At 46.1% G+C, this 14,044-nt stretch overlaps 1 protein-coding gene across 3 annotated transcripts in view; it reads right to left on the reverse strand.

Annotated features, from left to right (window-relative positions):
- Positions 1-1,950, reverse strand: part of TBKBP1 (TBK1 binding protein 1) — a 54,453-nt gene extending 52,503 nt beyond the window's left edge. The window contains exon 1 of one of the 3 annotated variants that reach the window (XM_053361131.1): positions 1,428-1,950. The gene's annotated coding sequence lies outside the window, so the exon portion shown is untranslated. The remainder of the gene's footprint in view (positions 1-1,427) is intronic. The other 2 variants (XM_053361129.1, XM_053361130.1) reach the window with 2 other exon arrangements.
- Positions 1,951-14,044: the final 12,094 nt, after the last annotated feature.

Below are 14,044 nucleotides of genomic sequence, written 5' to 3' on the forward strand. Positions count from 1 at the left end.
GGAATGGTGCTACAGATCTCTGGGACAAGGAGAATAGCAAGCAATTAGATAAGAAGGGAGCAAGTCTAGGGTAAGGGAATCAAAATACAGTTTATGGGACACAGCGGGATAGCAACCAGCATACAGCATGGGTGCAGGGAGTCACTGGGAATGCAATTCGATTTGAATGGGCAGGTGAATGGAGGAGGCCCTGAACCAGGGCGGTATGCACAGCTGAGCAGCGAAGGAAATGAAAACAGCCGTCCAGCAAATACAATGTGAATGTGGGAGCCTAATTCCTAATTCTTGGTAGGAGATTAGGACAGCCAGGGGGGCACAGAGGCCAGGATGCAGTTAGGATGTGGTGCAGCACAGATCCCAAGGAGCAGGAAATGCAAATGAAGTCAGGGTGGAAGGTAAGGAACGGGAGAGTCAGGGAAAAGGGCTGTAGCTCAGTGGGAAAGGATCTGCCTTGCATGCAGAAGGTCCCAGGTTCAATCCTGCCCGTCAGTGTAGACAATACTGACTTAGTATAAGGCAGCTTCCTATTAAAGAGAGCGGGTGCAGTTTATCAGGGGGACATTAAGCAACCGGAACAGGGCTTGGCCAGGTGGGGTAAACAAGCTGGGAAGAAAACCCAGAGTGGGAACAATGTGGAACTGGGCCAGGGGGCAGCATGCAACCCTCCCCTGGGTCCCTTCCAACTTGCAATCCTATAATTCCCGGTGGAAAATGGGTGTTGAGGGAGAGCAGCACCTGGCCTGCAGTTGGACGAGGAGAAGGGGGAAAGGGTGGGCTTGATGGGGGGCGGGAAGTAGAATGCGAAGTTAAGGGGGCAGCAGGCACTTGGGGACGATGGGGCGCTTGGTCAGCAGATCTGAGGAATAGCTAAGAGTGGGGGGAGCAGAGCTGCAAGGGGTCAGCATGCAAGCGAAGCAGATAGGGAGGTGGGGGGGGGAGATCAAAAGGGGCAGATCTAGGGCACGGAGTGCTGGGGGCTCGCCATACAGTTAGATGCTGGGGGGGGGGAGGCAAGCATCGCACAAATAACTGGGGTGGAGCGAGCCTGGCTCCAGGAAGGCGATCTTGTCTGTTTAAGGAAGGAAGCGCCTCCGCCGGCCAGGCGCTGGGCCGAGGCCCCGGAGCCCCCAGCTGAGCGGGCTGTCCTGCGATGCCCCCACCCCAGAGTTAGAGGGGGGACCTTCTCCCCTCTCTCCCGGGAACAGCCTCGTCGTCATCATCATCATCCTCTCCCCCAGGAGGACGCAACGGTGGGAGAGCGCGTTGGTGGGGAGGCACCAACACCTGGCTGCCCCCACGGATGCTCTCCCCCCGCCCCTTATGCAACCACCTCCCCCCGCCCTCCCCCCTTCCCCCGACACCCCCCTCCCCCGGTTATTCTTGCAGGGAGGCGGCGAGGTTAAGGGTGTGGGGAGGGTTGGACTTACATCACCTCCCCGCTTGGTGGGGAAAGATCCTCCATCCTTAGCAGCTGTAGAAGTGGGTGCTTGCTGGGGGGAGGGGGGAGGCTCTCTTCAGGGGCTTCCTCCCCCCTCTTTGGTGGCTCTCTCTCTCTTCCCCCTCCTCGAGATCCAGCCGATCTCTCTCTCTCTCTCTCCCCCTCCCCCAGGGCTCACGCCACGAAGTGTGCCATCATCATCAGGCTGGCAGAACCGCCACGCGTCCCACGTGGTGGCTTCACCTTCTGTGGCCTAAGGATGCTCCGCCACACCTCCCCGTTGCCCAAAGAAAACGGCGATCACATTTCTGGAAGGAGGAGGAAATGTTTTGAAATCTCATTCCTGGCTGGCCTGGTATAGCCTCTTGCCTCGCACTCGCTTCCCTTGGTTTTGCAGCTCCTGTTTCCTGCTCCCGAGAACACACACACACAAACCCCAGAAGCAGGAAACAGTCACAGTGCAAAAGAGGTACCCTTTTTTTTTAATTTAAAGAGAACCTGCAATAACAATCTCCTCCTCCGCCTTCTCTCCCATCCTCCGAATCGAACTGATCGCACAGCACAAACAAAACAAACAAAGCCAAGTTTAGGCAGGGGGCCGGGGTCGTTTTTTGCTATGTTGACCATTTAATTTTTGGTTTTAAACCAGTGGTTACTTTTTGCAATGAGAGGCGAGGAAGCTAAGCCTCGCCGGGAGGACCTTGCTGTGACTTAGGGGCTTTGTTCCATCTCACTCTTTAACAACCCCCCCCCCAAAAGCCCAGCCCTTTCCCAGTATCCCCAACTCTAGATGCTGGGGCGGAAAACAAAGGCGAAAGCAGGGGATGCACTTCCAATTCATCAGTTGCAGAGGTAAAAGCATCCTTCAAAGTCACATTTGAAAAACAACGCTTGAAGGTGTCAATTTTCTTTAAGATAAGGAAGAATGTCCCAATGCCAAAAAGCTAATTAAAATCCTGAAAAAAATTGCCTCATTTTGGATGCATGAACAATTTACATTTGTCTTCAGTTCCCATTATAATTTTTAAACACACACACACACACACACACACACACACAATGTCCAATAAAAAACGTACTGAAGGCAGAGAAAATATTAATGGATGCTGTTAAAAAATTATAGCCTATTATCAGATATGGTTCAGGGGTGAAGATCATCACTTTAAAGTTCCATGACATAATATTATTAGGCGTGTCGTATCCATTTCAGAGGTGGAAGGTTATTTTGGAAGCAATAGATATACTTCACATTGAAATCTGAAAGAAGACTTCCACAAAATCATCTGTATGCGGCATTTGATGCCACAAAGATTAAACAGAATTTCTAAAGTATGTGAGTAATTTATTGTAAAGCTAGAAGCCTTCATGACATACAACATATAAAATATACATTATGTTCAATCATGATGAATTAACATCAAATGCCTGGAAAGGCGGGGCAGAGAAACAGCATTTGGGTATTTTTATTACCACTAACACCTGCTACATTCCTTTCCCACCAAAATCCTAACTTTAACTGCTAAAACACCAAACCTGTAACATATTGAAATGTGGGAAGCACTGTGTGCTTCAAAATTCATAGTTGGGAGGAAGCCAAACCTCATGAAATAGTGAGCAAGCTTCCAACTTCACTCTTCGTCAGGCTGGATATTAGACAAAGCAGGTGGCAGGAGGAAGAGGAATAATAATAATAATAATAATAATAATAATAATAATAATAATTAGTGTAAATGTTGCAGCTATGAGGTCTGCATTTATTTTAGTCATAGCAGTCTCAAAAAAGGAGATTGCAGGTCTGGTCATTTCTGGGATTCGAGAATAACAAAGCAATGGTTGGTCCCCATGTTTAAATAGGGTTGCCGTATTTCAAACAGTGAAAAACCGGACAGAAAAGTTGTTGAGCTATTTTTATGGAAAATCAGCAAAAACAACACTGCCGACATGGGGTTGCCATACATCCAGATTTTCCCGAACATTTTCCCAATTTCCACCCAGCTACTGCTACCAACTACAGTATTCTGGATATGTCTGGAAAATTCGGATGTATGGCAAACCTTGAAAAAGGACAAAGCACAGCTGTTACCCAGGCTTGTCTCATGCCTTAAAGCAGAATGTGTAGGTTCCTACAACAGCAATAAAAAGAAGCAAGGCAGTCTACCTATTAGCAAAGTCAGAGGTCAATTTTGCAGGGATCCTTTGGCCCTGAAGATGTTGCTGAACCACAACTCTCAGCATGGCTAATGGCCCCGGGTGATAGCAGTTGTAGTTCAGCAACATCTATAGGGCCTAAGGTTCCTCATATGTGGTATACCAGGTAAGAAAAAGCCAGATTGAAGCCAAATTGGATAGTATTGTTAACTAGTGGTTCAGGTGGTAGAAAATAAATTCCCTTCGACTGTAGATTCCATCCCAGCTCCAACATCCAACCTAATTTTTGCCCTTTAAGGATTCCTCGTCCTCCTACCCCACTTTGTGTAGCATCTAGCCTAATGAAGAGAACTGAAGAACCCAAAAGCTTGCTCCCTATTTTGTGACTTTTTTGTGAATTGCATTTTATTAATTTTCAAAAGCTCACAAGGACAATTGTGATACCGAGTTTTGTTGATTTTAATAAAAGTGTTCCCCAGCTGCAGAGTTTGGATTTTCCTTATGGGCCACAACATGGAGGTTTTCTTTTTTATGTGAACTTGCAAGTGGGGTCTGGCTCACAGAAGACTCTTTCGAAGCTTTCGTTTCTGCTTTCCTCTTGAAATTTGTCACTGTTTGTGCAGTTGTGAAACCCCCTGTGTAAGGGACATGGAGCTAGCCTGGTTCAAATACATGCCTGGCTACAGGGGCCTTGCACAATTCACAACCTCTCACCTCTGCCTACTCCACCGCAAGCTCATACGCTTACAAGCTTATATTGCCCTCATAAGGACTAGACATCGTCTTTAAAAGGGGGGGGGGTCCGCAATGAGACTGGCAGGATGCCGAATTTACTTTCCATTTCTGTACTTCTGGGGTCCCCTTAACGATAAGAAAAGAAGGGGAAATTACATTGAAATTGAAAGAAAAAGATGGAAAGTTTGAATACCATCCAGGATATAACTCTGGTCAATGTGATCCTGAGTAAAATGCTCATGAAATGGCTCAAGGCCTTTTGGGACATGAAACACGTATAATGAAATTTTTTAAAGGCCAGAATCTTTCCTGCTGAGGATATTAGACAGCGAAATTCCAAATAAAGCCTCAACTGTGTTTACGTATGTAACTACAGCGGCAAGGATTCTCTATGCACAGAAATGGAAGGATGAAAGAACCCCTTCGAAGGATGGTTGATGAAAATCTTGGAATATGCAGAGATGGCAAAACCGACGGCACTGATTAGAGACACAAATTTAGAATCCTTCAAGGAGGACTGGAAATATTTTATAGTCTTATTTAAAAAGTTATTTTCCATATGCAAAGACCAAAGCGGGGTTTGAAGTGTAAGAAACTAGCAGAACATAAATGCAACAGAATTTTAAAATGCAATTGTATGTAATTTGGGTTATAAACATTGGTGTTGAGTGAGCAGGAAGTCACTAGTTTTGTTGAATTGGAACAGAACTGTTGAACAACAAAATGTGACTTTTAATCTGGAAAAAGAAAATATTTTCTATATATAGGAATGTTTAGACCCTTGATCTACCTCCCACACTACTTGGAAGGTGGAAGGCACACAAGACTCATTTGTCATTTTATAACTTGGGCCCAGTGGCAGACATTAAAACTCTTTAATCTTTTATGCATCCAAAATCTCTCAGGGGGTAGGGTGTGTGTGTGTGTGTGTGTGTGTGTGACCAGTGTCCTTGTCATTTGCCGTCACCTTCAGGTGCCACTCATTTCACATTGGCATCTTGCCAAAACATTCAAAGTCTGTCACGGTTTCACCCACCTGTGTGCTGTTGAACTTCCGCGCCTCTTAATCAGGTTTATTTCTCTCCTCTGTATCATTCAGCCCAGCTGCCAAGGTCTTCACATTGACGGTCACTTTGCTTCAATAAAAGTTCCAAGCAACTTCCACATAGCTAGACTTTTCCTCTGCTGTTGGGGCTGTTATGGTTTATTAAATTTCTATCCTGCCCTCCCTTCCCAAAGGAACCCAGGGTGGCAAACACTAAAATGATGAAGCAATACAATTCGAAATAAAACAAAACAAAACATATTTGTAAAAAAAAAACCCCTGCTATCTATTTTAGTTTGTCATAGGTGCTCTGGTGATTACTGAATTCAATGGGTGGGAAATCACACGATTAATAATAGTAGTAGTAATGCCATTTCATAACCTCCAACATTCTCCTCAACATTTCTCTAATGAAAGTAGGGATGTCATGAGGAAAAGCAGGATCAAATCGCAAAGTGGGAATGGCTTCTGTAAATCCAGGACTATCCCTGGAAAACAGGGGCAGTTGGAGGGTCTGTCCCTCTGTTTGGCTCAAAATACAAGGAACAATAAACCTAAACATGTGTAAGTCCACAACTGAAACTGTTCAAGGCAGCCATAAATGTGTCCCAACATGGCGTTTATGATCAAAGGGAGCACAAACAACCACACCCTAGGCCAGCCCCAACCTCTCTCACCACCAAAGGAACACAAGTGAACAGCAGAGAACCGGCACAAGTAACACTGACACCAAACCCAACATACATTAAGCAAAATAGAAACATCGCCACCCGACCCCACCCATCTTCCCCCCACCCCCACCCCTTTTCTTCCTAATGTCTCAACAAATGAAACTGATTTGTAAAAATGTTACATGGAAAAAATACGAGCGACATTACACATACTTCTGGGATGATCAGAGGGAGAGGCTTTTCCCAAAGTACCACTGCTGTGGAAGGCAAGGAGGGTGTGAATATGAGGCAGACAATATTTCACCTTAGGAACTCCTTCTCAGATGACACCAGGCATTTCCCTGTCCTGGTTGCGGTCAGGCAGAATTTGAAAGCAGTGTTATTTGTCCAGGCCTCTGAATGGGGTTCAAAGGTTCATTTAGGCCAAGAAACGGCAACATGACTTCGTGCCTAGGCCACCCATTAACTTTTTGTGCGGGTGGTTACCTTTTTTCTCTTTCCCACTTCCTCTTTCAGCTCTTATGTTCTTTCTGACAATGGGATTCATTGTACGGTGGTACCTCGGGTTAGACGCTTCAGGTTACAGCCTCCGCTAACCCAGAAATAGTACCCTGGGTTAAGAACTTTGCTTCAGGATGAGAACAGAAATCGCGCGGCAGCGGGAGGCCCCATTAGCTAAAGTGGTACTTAGGTTAAGCACAGTTTCAGGTTAAGAACGGACCTCCAGAACGAATTCAGTTCTTAACCTGAGGTACCACTGTAGTGGATCTGATTCTTAGCCAGCTCCCCTGGAAAAGTGACGAGTGTCTGTGAGTGCATGGTTCTCTCTTGGTGGGTGGGTGACACATACAGCATTCTCAAAACCCAAATGTGCCTTTGAAACCACCACCAAGACAATTTACAAATAAAATTATTAAAAACAGCAAAAAACACACATGTAAAATAATACTAAAACTCTTTAACAAATGGACACTCATGGAAAACACCCAGTTGTCCAGATGCCAACTACTTGGGTGGGGGTGTCTCGTAAGGAATGTGGGTGGTGCTGTGGTCTAAACCATTGAGCCTCTTGGGCTTGCTGATCAGAAGGTTGGCGGTTCGAATCTTCGCAACAGGGTGAGCTCCTGTTTCTCTGTCCCAGCTCCTGCCAACCTAGCAGTTCGAAAGCACACCAGTGCAAGTAGATAAATAGGTACAGCTGTGGCAGGAAGGTAAACGGCGTTTCCATGTGCTCTGGTTTCCGTCACGGTGTCCCATTGTGCCAGAAGCGGTTCAGTCATGCTGGCCACATGACCCAGAAAGCTGTCTGTGGACAAACGCTGGCTCCCTTGGCCTGAAAGCGAGATGAGAGCTGCAACCCCATAGTTGCCTTTGACTGGACTTAACTGTCCAGGGTTCCTTTACCTTTACCTTGTGTGTGTCGTAACTTGTTTATCTTACTTCAGTACTGCTGATGGGATAACACCCAAGGCAGACGACCAGATTAGGGAGCCCAGGACAGGGAGACCCAAAAGAGGGGAACGTCTGGGACAAGAGTGCTCAAGGGAAATAGTCAGAGAGGCTCATATCACCCCCTACCCCAAGCATCTGCTGTCTGAAGCATGTGCCATAGTCTGCCTCATAGGAGGGCTTGGCTGACTAGCCTTGCCATGTCTTAGCACCAGATAACGTGTCAGGCTTTAGCTCTGAAAGATAACACCACAAGAGGAAGCCTGCCGGATCAGACCAATGGCCCATCTAGTTCGCCATCTTGTTCCCACAATGGCCAACTAGATGCCTGTGGGACATCCACAAGCAGGACCAGAGCGCTCTCCCCTCTTGCAGTTTGCAACCACTGGTATTCAGAAGCATTGCTACCTCTGACAATGTGGAGGCAGAGTGTAGCCATTGTAGCTGGTCAAGTTGAAAGAGACCCTGAGAGTCATCTAGTTCCAATACCTGCAATGCAGGAAACTTTTGTCCAATGTGGGACTTGAACCCACAACCCTGAGAGTAAGAGTCTTATGCTCTACCGCCTATTTAAGGGTATTAAAAGCTAGATAATTTTTAGACCCTGGACTTAATGGCCTTTGGACAGCCATGTGTATTAATTCGGTTGCAAAGCACAAAAATGAATATTCCTCTTCTCCCTGCTCCACCCCACTAATTCATCATTTATACCATGGCTTTTACAGCCCATACGTTAAGAGCAAAGCCCCGCAATTTGCTGTCCTGATTAATAAATAAATAAAAGAGTAATACTCTTGAGCATGTAGAATTTTGGAATTTAAATTCATTCAAAACCCGGCAGCATCAGCGCTATGACAATGAAATGGAATTTGCTACTGCTGCCCTGCTGAGAAATACACTTCGCTTGGGAATAAGCATCATTGTGTTGCAGAGAAGGGAAATATACTTTCTGAGTAAAATAAATAAAATGAGGATCTGAGTGCATGCCCAGCTAGTCACTCCCAGAATGAATATATGTATATATATGCCCATGCCAACCTAGTTGCTGATTCAGGTATTGCCACCATAGTTAGCCAATCTCTTGGTAGTCATGGGGATGAAGAAGAAGAGGAGTTTGGATTTGATATCCCGCTTTATCACTACCCGAAGGAGTCTCAAAGTGGCTAACATTCTCCTTTCCCTTCCTCCCCCACAACAAACACTGTGAGGTGAGTGAGGATGAGAGACTTCAGAGAAGTGTGACTGGCCCAAGGTCACCCAGCAGCTGCGTGTGGAGGAGCAGGGAATCGAACCCGGTTCACCAGATTACGAGTCCACCGCTTTTAACCACTACACCACACTGGCCGCTCTACCACACTACACCACACTGGGTGGGGCGGGTTGTAAGGCCTGGGGCTCTGAGCCTTCAAGCCTAGCCCCAGCCATACCACTGATGGAAAAGGATATTTATTCAAGCTCTTAACCCAAGGTCTGGCACAGCAGATCACCTGAGATGATTCATGCAAGCATGTCAAGCCTTTGTGCTATAGGGACTAGCAGAAACAGGAACAGCAGCCAACCTGAAACGTCCTCATGAAACCCTCAAATCCAGGGATGGGGAAACCTGTAGCCCTACCAGATGCTGATGGGCTCTGACTCCCATCAGCCCCACCCAGCATGGCCAATCGCCGGGGATGATGGGAGTTGTAGTGCAGCAACAGGTAAAGGGCGACAGGTTCACCATGCCTGCCCAGAATGGCAAACGATTGGAACGAGAGGACAAGCAGAATAGTCTGCGACCCGGAATTCCATACGACTTAGGTTCCTGCCTCTGAAGTGTAGCCTCACATCCCACGTTCTAGAATGATGCATCAAATAAAAGAAAGAATATGAGGAGGAGGAGGTGTAAAAGGAGACAGATATTTTAAGGATAGCTGGAGCAGACAACTTTTTGAATTAACAAAAATAGTATACCCAGGATTAAGTTTGGATTTGCCGAATTCAGTTTTCCAGATAGTTAAGCGTTTCGTTTCGTCGCGTTTTGGTAGGGAAAGTCAGGCACCTTGTATTGACCTCTGCATCTGTTGTATTTTCAAGGAAACTAGCAATTTCAACGCAAACAAGCAGGAGGAGGGGGTGGGAAAATCCCTTTGGCTGCCAGGGTTTAATTTTTATTTATTTATTTTTTGCTGACAAATAGGTCTATAGAAGTGAGAACGGAAAGGAAGAAGAAGAGGCAGGCATTATTTTTCAGGATTTCTTTTCTAGGTTTTACCAATTTGCTGTGGAATACTTTGAAGTACAAATGAGGGCTCTTGATCCTCTCTGATGTTAAAGCTGATGGAAAGGAAGCAAAAAAAAAAAAATGAAATGAAACGAACAAAGAAACCACACATACACACACAGAGCACATTTCTCCAGCCTGCCTGGCTTTATTGTGCGAGGCTAGACAAGTGACTCAGAAGCAAAAAAACACAACATCTGGAGCTATAAGGAGAACATCCGAGTTCTCACTGCGGTGGCAAAGCTGGCTTGTACTACTTCAGACTGCAGGCAGGAAAATCACGTGTTTCAATGTCCCTGCATATAGGAAACGAAAAACTAGCACATTAGGGAGGCAGGCCATAACCTGCCCTTCTCCCTGACGTGGTAACCTTCTACATCCAATGAATATTTTGCATGGAGGTACATTCCAGCATGCAAGCTCTACCCTCTGCACTCTGAAGTGGTACAGCTCAGACACAAGTTTACTGTTTCAGTGAGAGAGGTAAGCCTTGGCCAATCACAACTACTGGGGTGCCCAAAATAAGGAACTTAGCTCTGCAGGTTTTTTAGTAGTAGTAGTAGTAGTAATTATTATTTTATTATTTATACTATTTATTTATACCAGCCACTCTGGGCGGCTCCCAACAGAGGACTAAAAAACAGAATATAACTTCAAACATTAAAAACTTCCCTAAACAGGGCTGCCTTCAGATGTCTTCTAAAAGTCAGATAGTTGTTTATTTGCTTGACATCTGATGGGAGGGTGTACTACAGGGCGGGTGCCACTACCAAGAAGGCCCTCTGCCTGGTTCCCTGTAACTTGGCTTCTCGCAGCGAGGGAACAAGCAGAAGGCCCTCGGAGCTGGACCTCAGTGTCTGGGCTGAACAATGGGGGTGGAGATGCTACTTAGATTTACTGTTATCCTCCAGCAGCAGGTGAGAAGCTTAACAGATAAGCTTATGAACTTCTGATTTTAGGAATACTGGCCCCCAATAAAGGGTGGGGGCTAAGGCAGAGACAGATGGACCAGGATCAAAACTAGGGTACAACCAAGCGTGTTGGCACACAGTCTTCCTAAGTGCAAGCCAGAAATCTCACTTCCTCAGCCTTGGTCAGTTGTATGGCACAGTTTGTCCTCCAGACTTTGCTGAATTGCAACTCCCATCAGTCCTGGCTATTAGCCATGCTTGCTAGGACTGATGGGATTCGCAGTTCAACAACATTAGGAAGTTACAGAAAGGTAGCCGTGTTGGTCTGCCATAGTCAAAACAAAAAAAAATTTTCCTTCCAGTAGCACCTTAAAGACCAACTAAGTTAGTTCTTGGTATGAGCTTTCGTGTGCATGCACACTTCTGAAGAAAAAAATTTTTTGTTTTAACATTAGGAAGGTCAAAGGCTCTTCCCTCTGTGCCTAGAAGAATCTTTGTGGCTTAAAAGGCACTGTATAGGTTGGTTTTAATTATCTGTTGTTGTTGTTGTTGTTGTTTAAATTTGTATACTGCCTCTCACCTGAAATGCTCTGGGTGGTTCAAGGCATATAAATACAAAATGAAAAAACAAAATACATACTAAAAACGAGAACAAAGCAAACCAATAAACCCGCCTCCCACACACACATGTAAAAAGACACAGCATTTTAATCAGCCCAAGGCCTGGTCAAAGAGGAACGTTTTTGCTTGGCGCCTAAAGGTGTATAATGGAAAACGAATAGTCCTAGACAGAAAATCAGTTCGGGGGAAAATGCTTCAGGGTTATGTTGCTTTTAATTGATGAGGTGAGGAACTTTGGGAGCCAAAAGGCAGGGTAGAAACGTCTTTCAGAAATAAAAAAAAACATTTGATGCTCATGGAGCCAGCCTGACAAGGTAAAAATTCTTTCCCCACCTCATGTCAAAATAATATTGTATTTTAAAATGTTCTCTTCTTCCTATCATTTTATTATCTTGCGTTCTTAATGTGGTATAGTGGAAATGACTTTACCACTTTCCGGGGGGGGGGCTTATTTCCATAAAATAAGCAAGTATGAAACAGGTAGTTTATTACCACTTTCCCTGATGCCCTGGACTTTTTGTTTACAGGGATTTTTTTTTTAATGCAAGCATTCAAAATGGGTATCCTCTCCCGCCAGCTTAGATAATAGTGGTACCTCAGGTTACAGACGCTTCAGGTTACAGACTCCGCTAACCCAGTAGTACCTCAGGTTAAGAAGTTTACCTCAGGATGAGAACAGAAATCGCACGCTGGTGGCGCGGCGGCAGTGGGAGGCCCCATTAGCTAAAGTGGTACCTCAGGTTAAGAACAGTTTCAGGTTAAGAACGGACCTCCAGAACGAATTAAGTTCTTAGCCTGAGGTACCACCGTACACAACTCTGGCAACTGTCTCTTTCTGCTGCCGGAGTAGACTAGACCTCAGGAGCTCATAACTGGGTTAACCATAGTGGCTATTTTCAGCACCAGCACTCCACAGACACAATACTGGGTGAATCGTATGCTATCTTAGCCTTGTTTTGTTTTGTTTTGAACTTGGAAGTCCTAATGAAGCCCTTTCTGGAGGACCCCTGGTTAACAAGCTAGGGAGTCGTGGTGGTATCAATCCTATTGCTGAACCCTCAACTCCGGCCTCATCTGTTTGCACTATACATTTAACGAAGCAGTATTATGCCACTGGGGCCTAGGACAGAGCCTAGGACTTGCCGATCAGAAGGTCGGCGGTTCGAATCCCTGCAACGGGGGGAGCTCCCGTTGCTCAGTCCCTGCTCCTGCCAACCTAGCAGTTCGAAAGCACGTCAAAGTGCAAGTAGATAAATAGGTACCGCTCCGGCGGGAAGGTAAATGGCGTTTCCGTGCGCTGCTCTGGTTCACCAGAAGCGGCTTAGTCATGCTGGCCACATGACCTGGAAGCTGTACGCCGGCTCCCTCAGCCAATAAAGCGAGATGAGCGCCGCAACCCCAGAGTTGGTCACGACTGGACCTAAGGGTCAGGGGTCCCTTTACCTTTACCTATTATGCCACTGGCTTCCCCCAAAGCATCCTGGGAACTGCAGTCATCTAAGGGTGCCGAGAGTTGCTAGGAGACCCCATATTTACATTCAATCCCTCTTCCCAGGGAATGAGAATTGTACCTCTGAGGTAAATAGGAGCCTCCTAGCAGTTCCCAGAACTCTTAAAAAACGACAATATCCAGGGTTGTAGATCATTCTGCCACTGGTCACTGCTGGGGATGCGTGGGCCTGTCTCCAGGTACTGCGGTCATCTGCAATTGATTCCCTCACAGTGGCGTTGATACTGCCAGCCTTTTGGTCATGCTTGCAGATTTGTTGTGCTAAGTTGGTCTGCCAACAGGCTTGGTGCCTGAAGCTAAGCTACTGGCCCACCTGGTTCTTTTGCAGTCTACTCTTACTGGCAGTAAGCCTCCATGGTTTCAGGATCTTTCACAATTCTACCCAAGACTGACCCCTGGGATCTTTTGCACGCAGAGCATGTGCTCTACCACCGAGCTACAGTCCAGCCAGTCACCCACCACCTTGCCCTATCCTAATGCAATGTCGGAAGGAAAAAATCTTCTTTTGGAGGGGACGGTATAAAAGGTCAAATAGAACAAGCTCAGTGGGTGAATGTGGGCCACTCTTTTCTGTAGCGTAACTCAGGTGTGGCTCATACAATAACCACAGGGTTGCTTCTACTGAAATTAGGTTTGAATGTTGTAGCTGATAGAACAGGTCCTGGCGCACACTGGTTACGCAGAGGGAGTGGTGCCAATGGTTCTGGTTTGCAATTGTGGAAGCAGCTCAAATCCAATTCCTAAAACCTAGAATATATATAGGCAACATGAAAGCACCCAAGCATATGCAGAGTGTCTTTCCCTCACTAGTCGTACATTGGAAGTCAAACAATCTGTTCTGGAAGTCGGTTTGACTTTCAAAATGTCCGGAAACTGAAGCGTGGCTTCTGATTGGCTGCAGGACGCTCCTGCAGCCAATCGGAATCCTTGTTGGAATGTTTGGATTCCAAAGAATGTTCGCAAAATGTAACATTCACTTCTGGGTCTGCGGCGTTCGGGAGCCAAAATGTCCGGGTACCAAGGCACGACTGTACTGAGTAACCACACACATACTCCCACCATCTGAACATCAGTGCACACAAGACATTTAGCACAGGCATCTTGTTAGAAACAGGAGCATGGGGTAGCTTGGGTGCAACAAATCAAAGCAGCACATGCCCTGCTCTAGTGCACAAATTCATGCTTAGAAACAGACATCCAATATGCTAGAGGCGGGAGGAAGTTCTGCAACTGCCTACTCCATTTAGACAAGG

Source organism: Podarcis raffonei, chromosome 13, assembly GCF_027172205.1.
Source record: "Podarcis raffonei isolate rPodRaf1 chromosome 13, rPodRaf1.pri, whole genome shotgun sequence".
Lineage (NCBI taxonomy): Eukaryota > Metazoa > Chordata > Lepidosauria > Squamata > Lacertidae > Podarcis > Podarcis raffonei.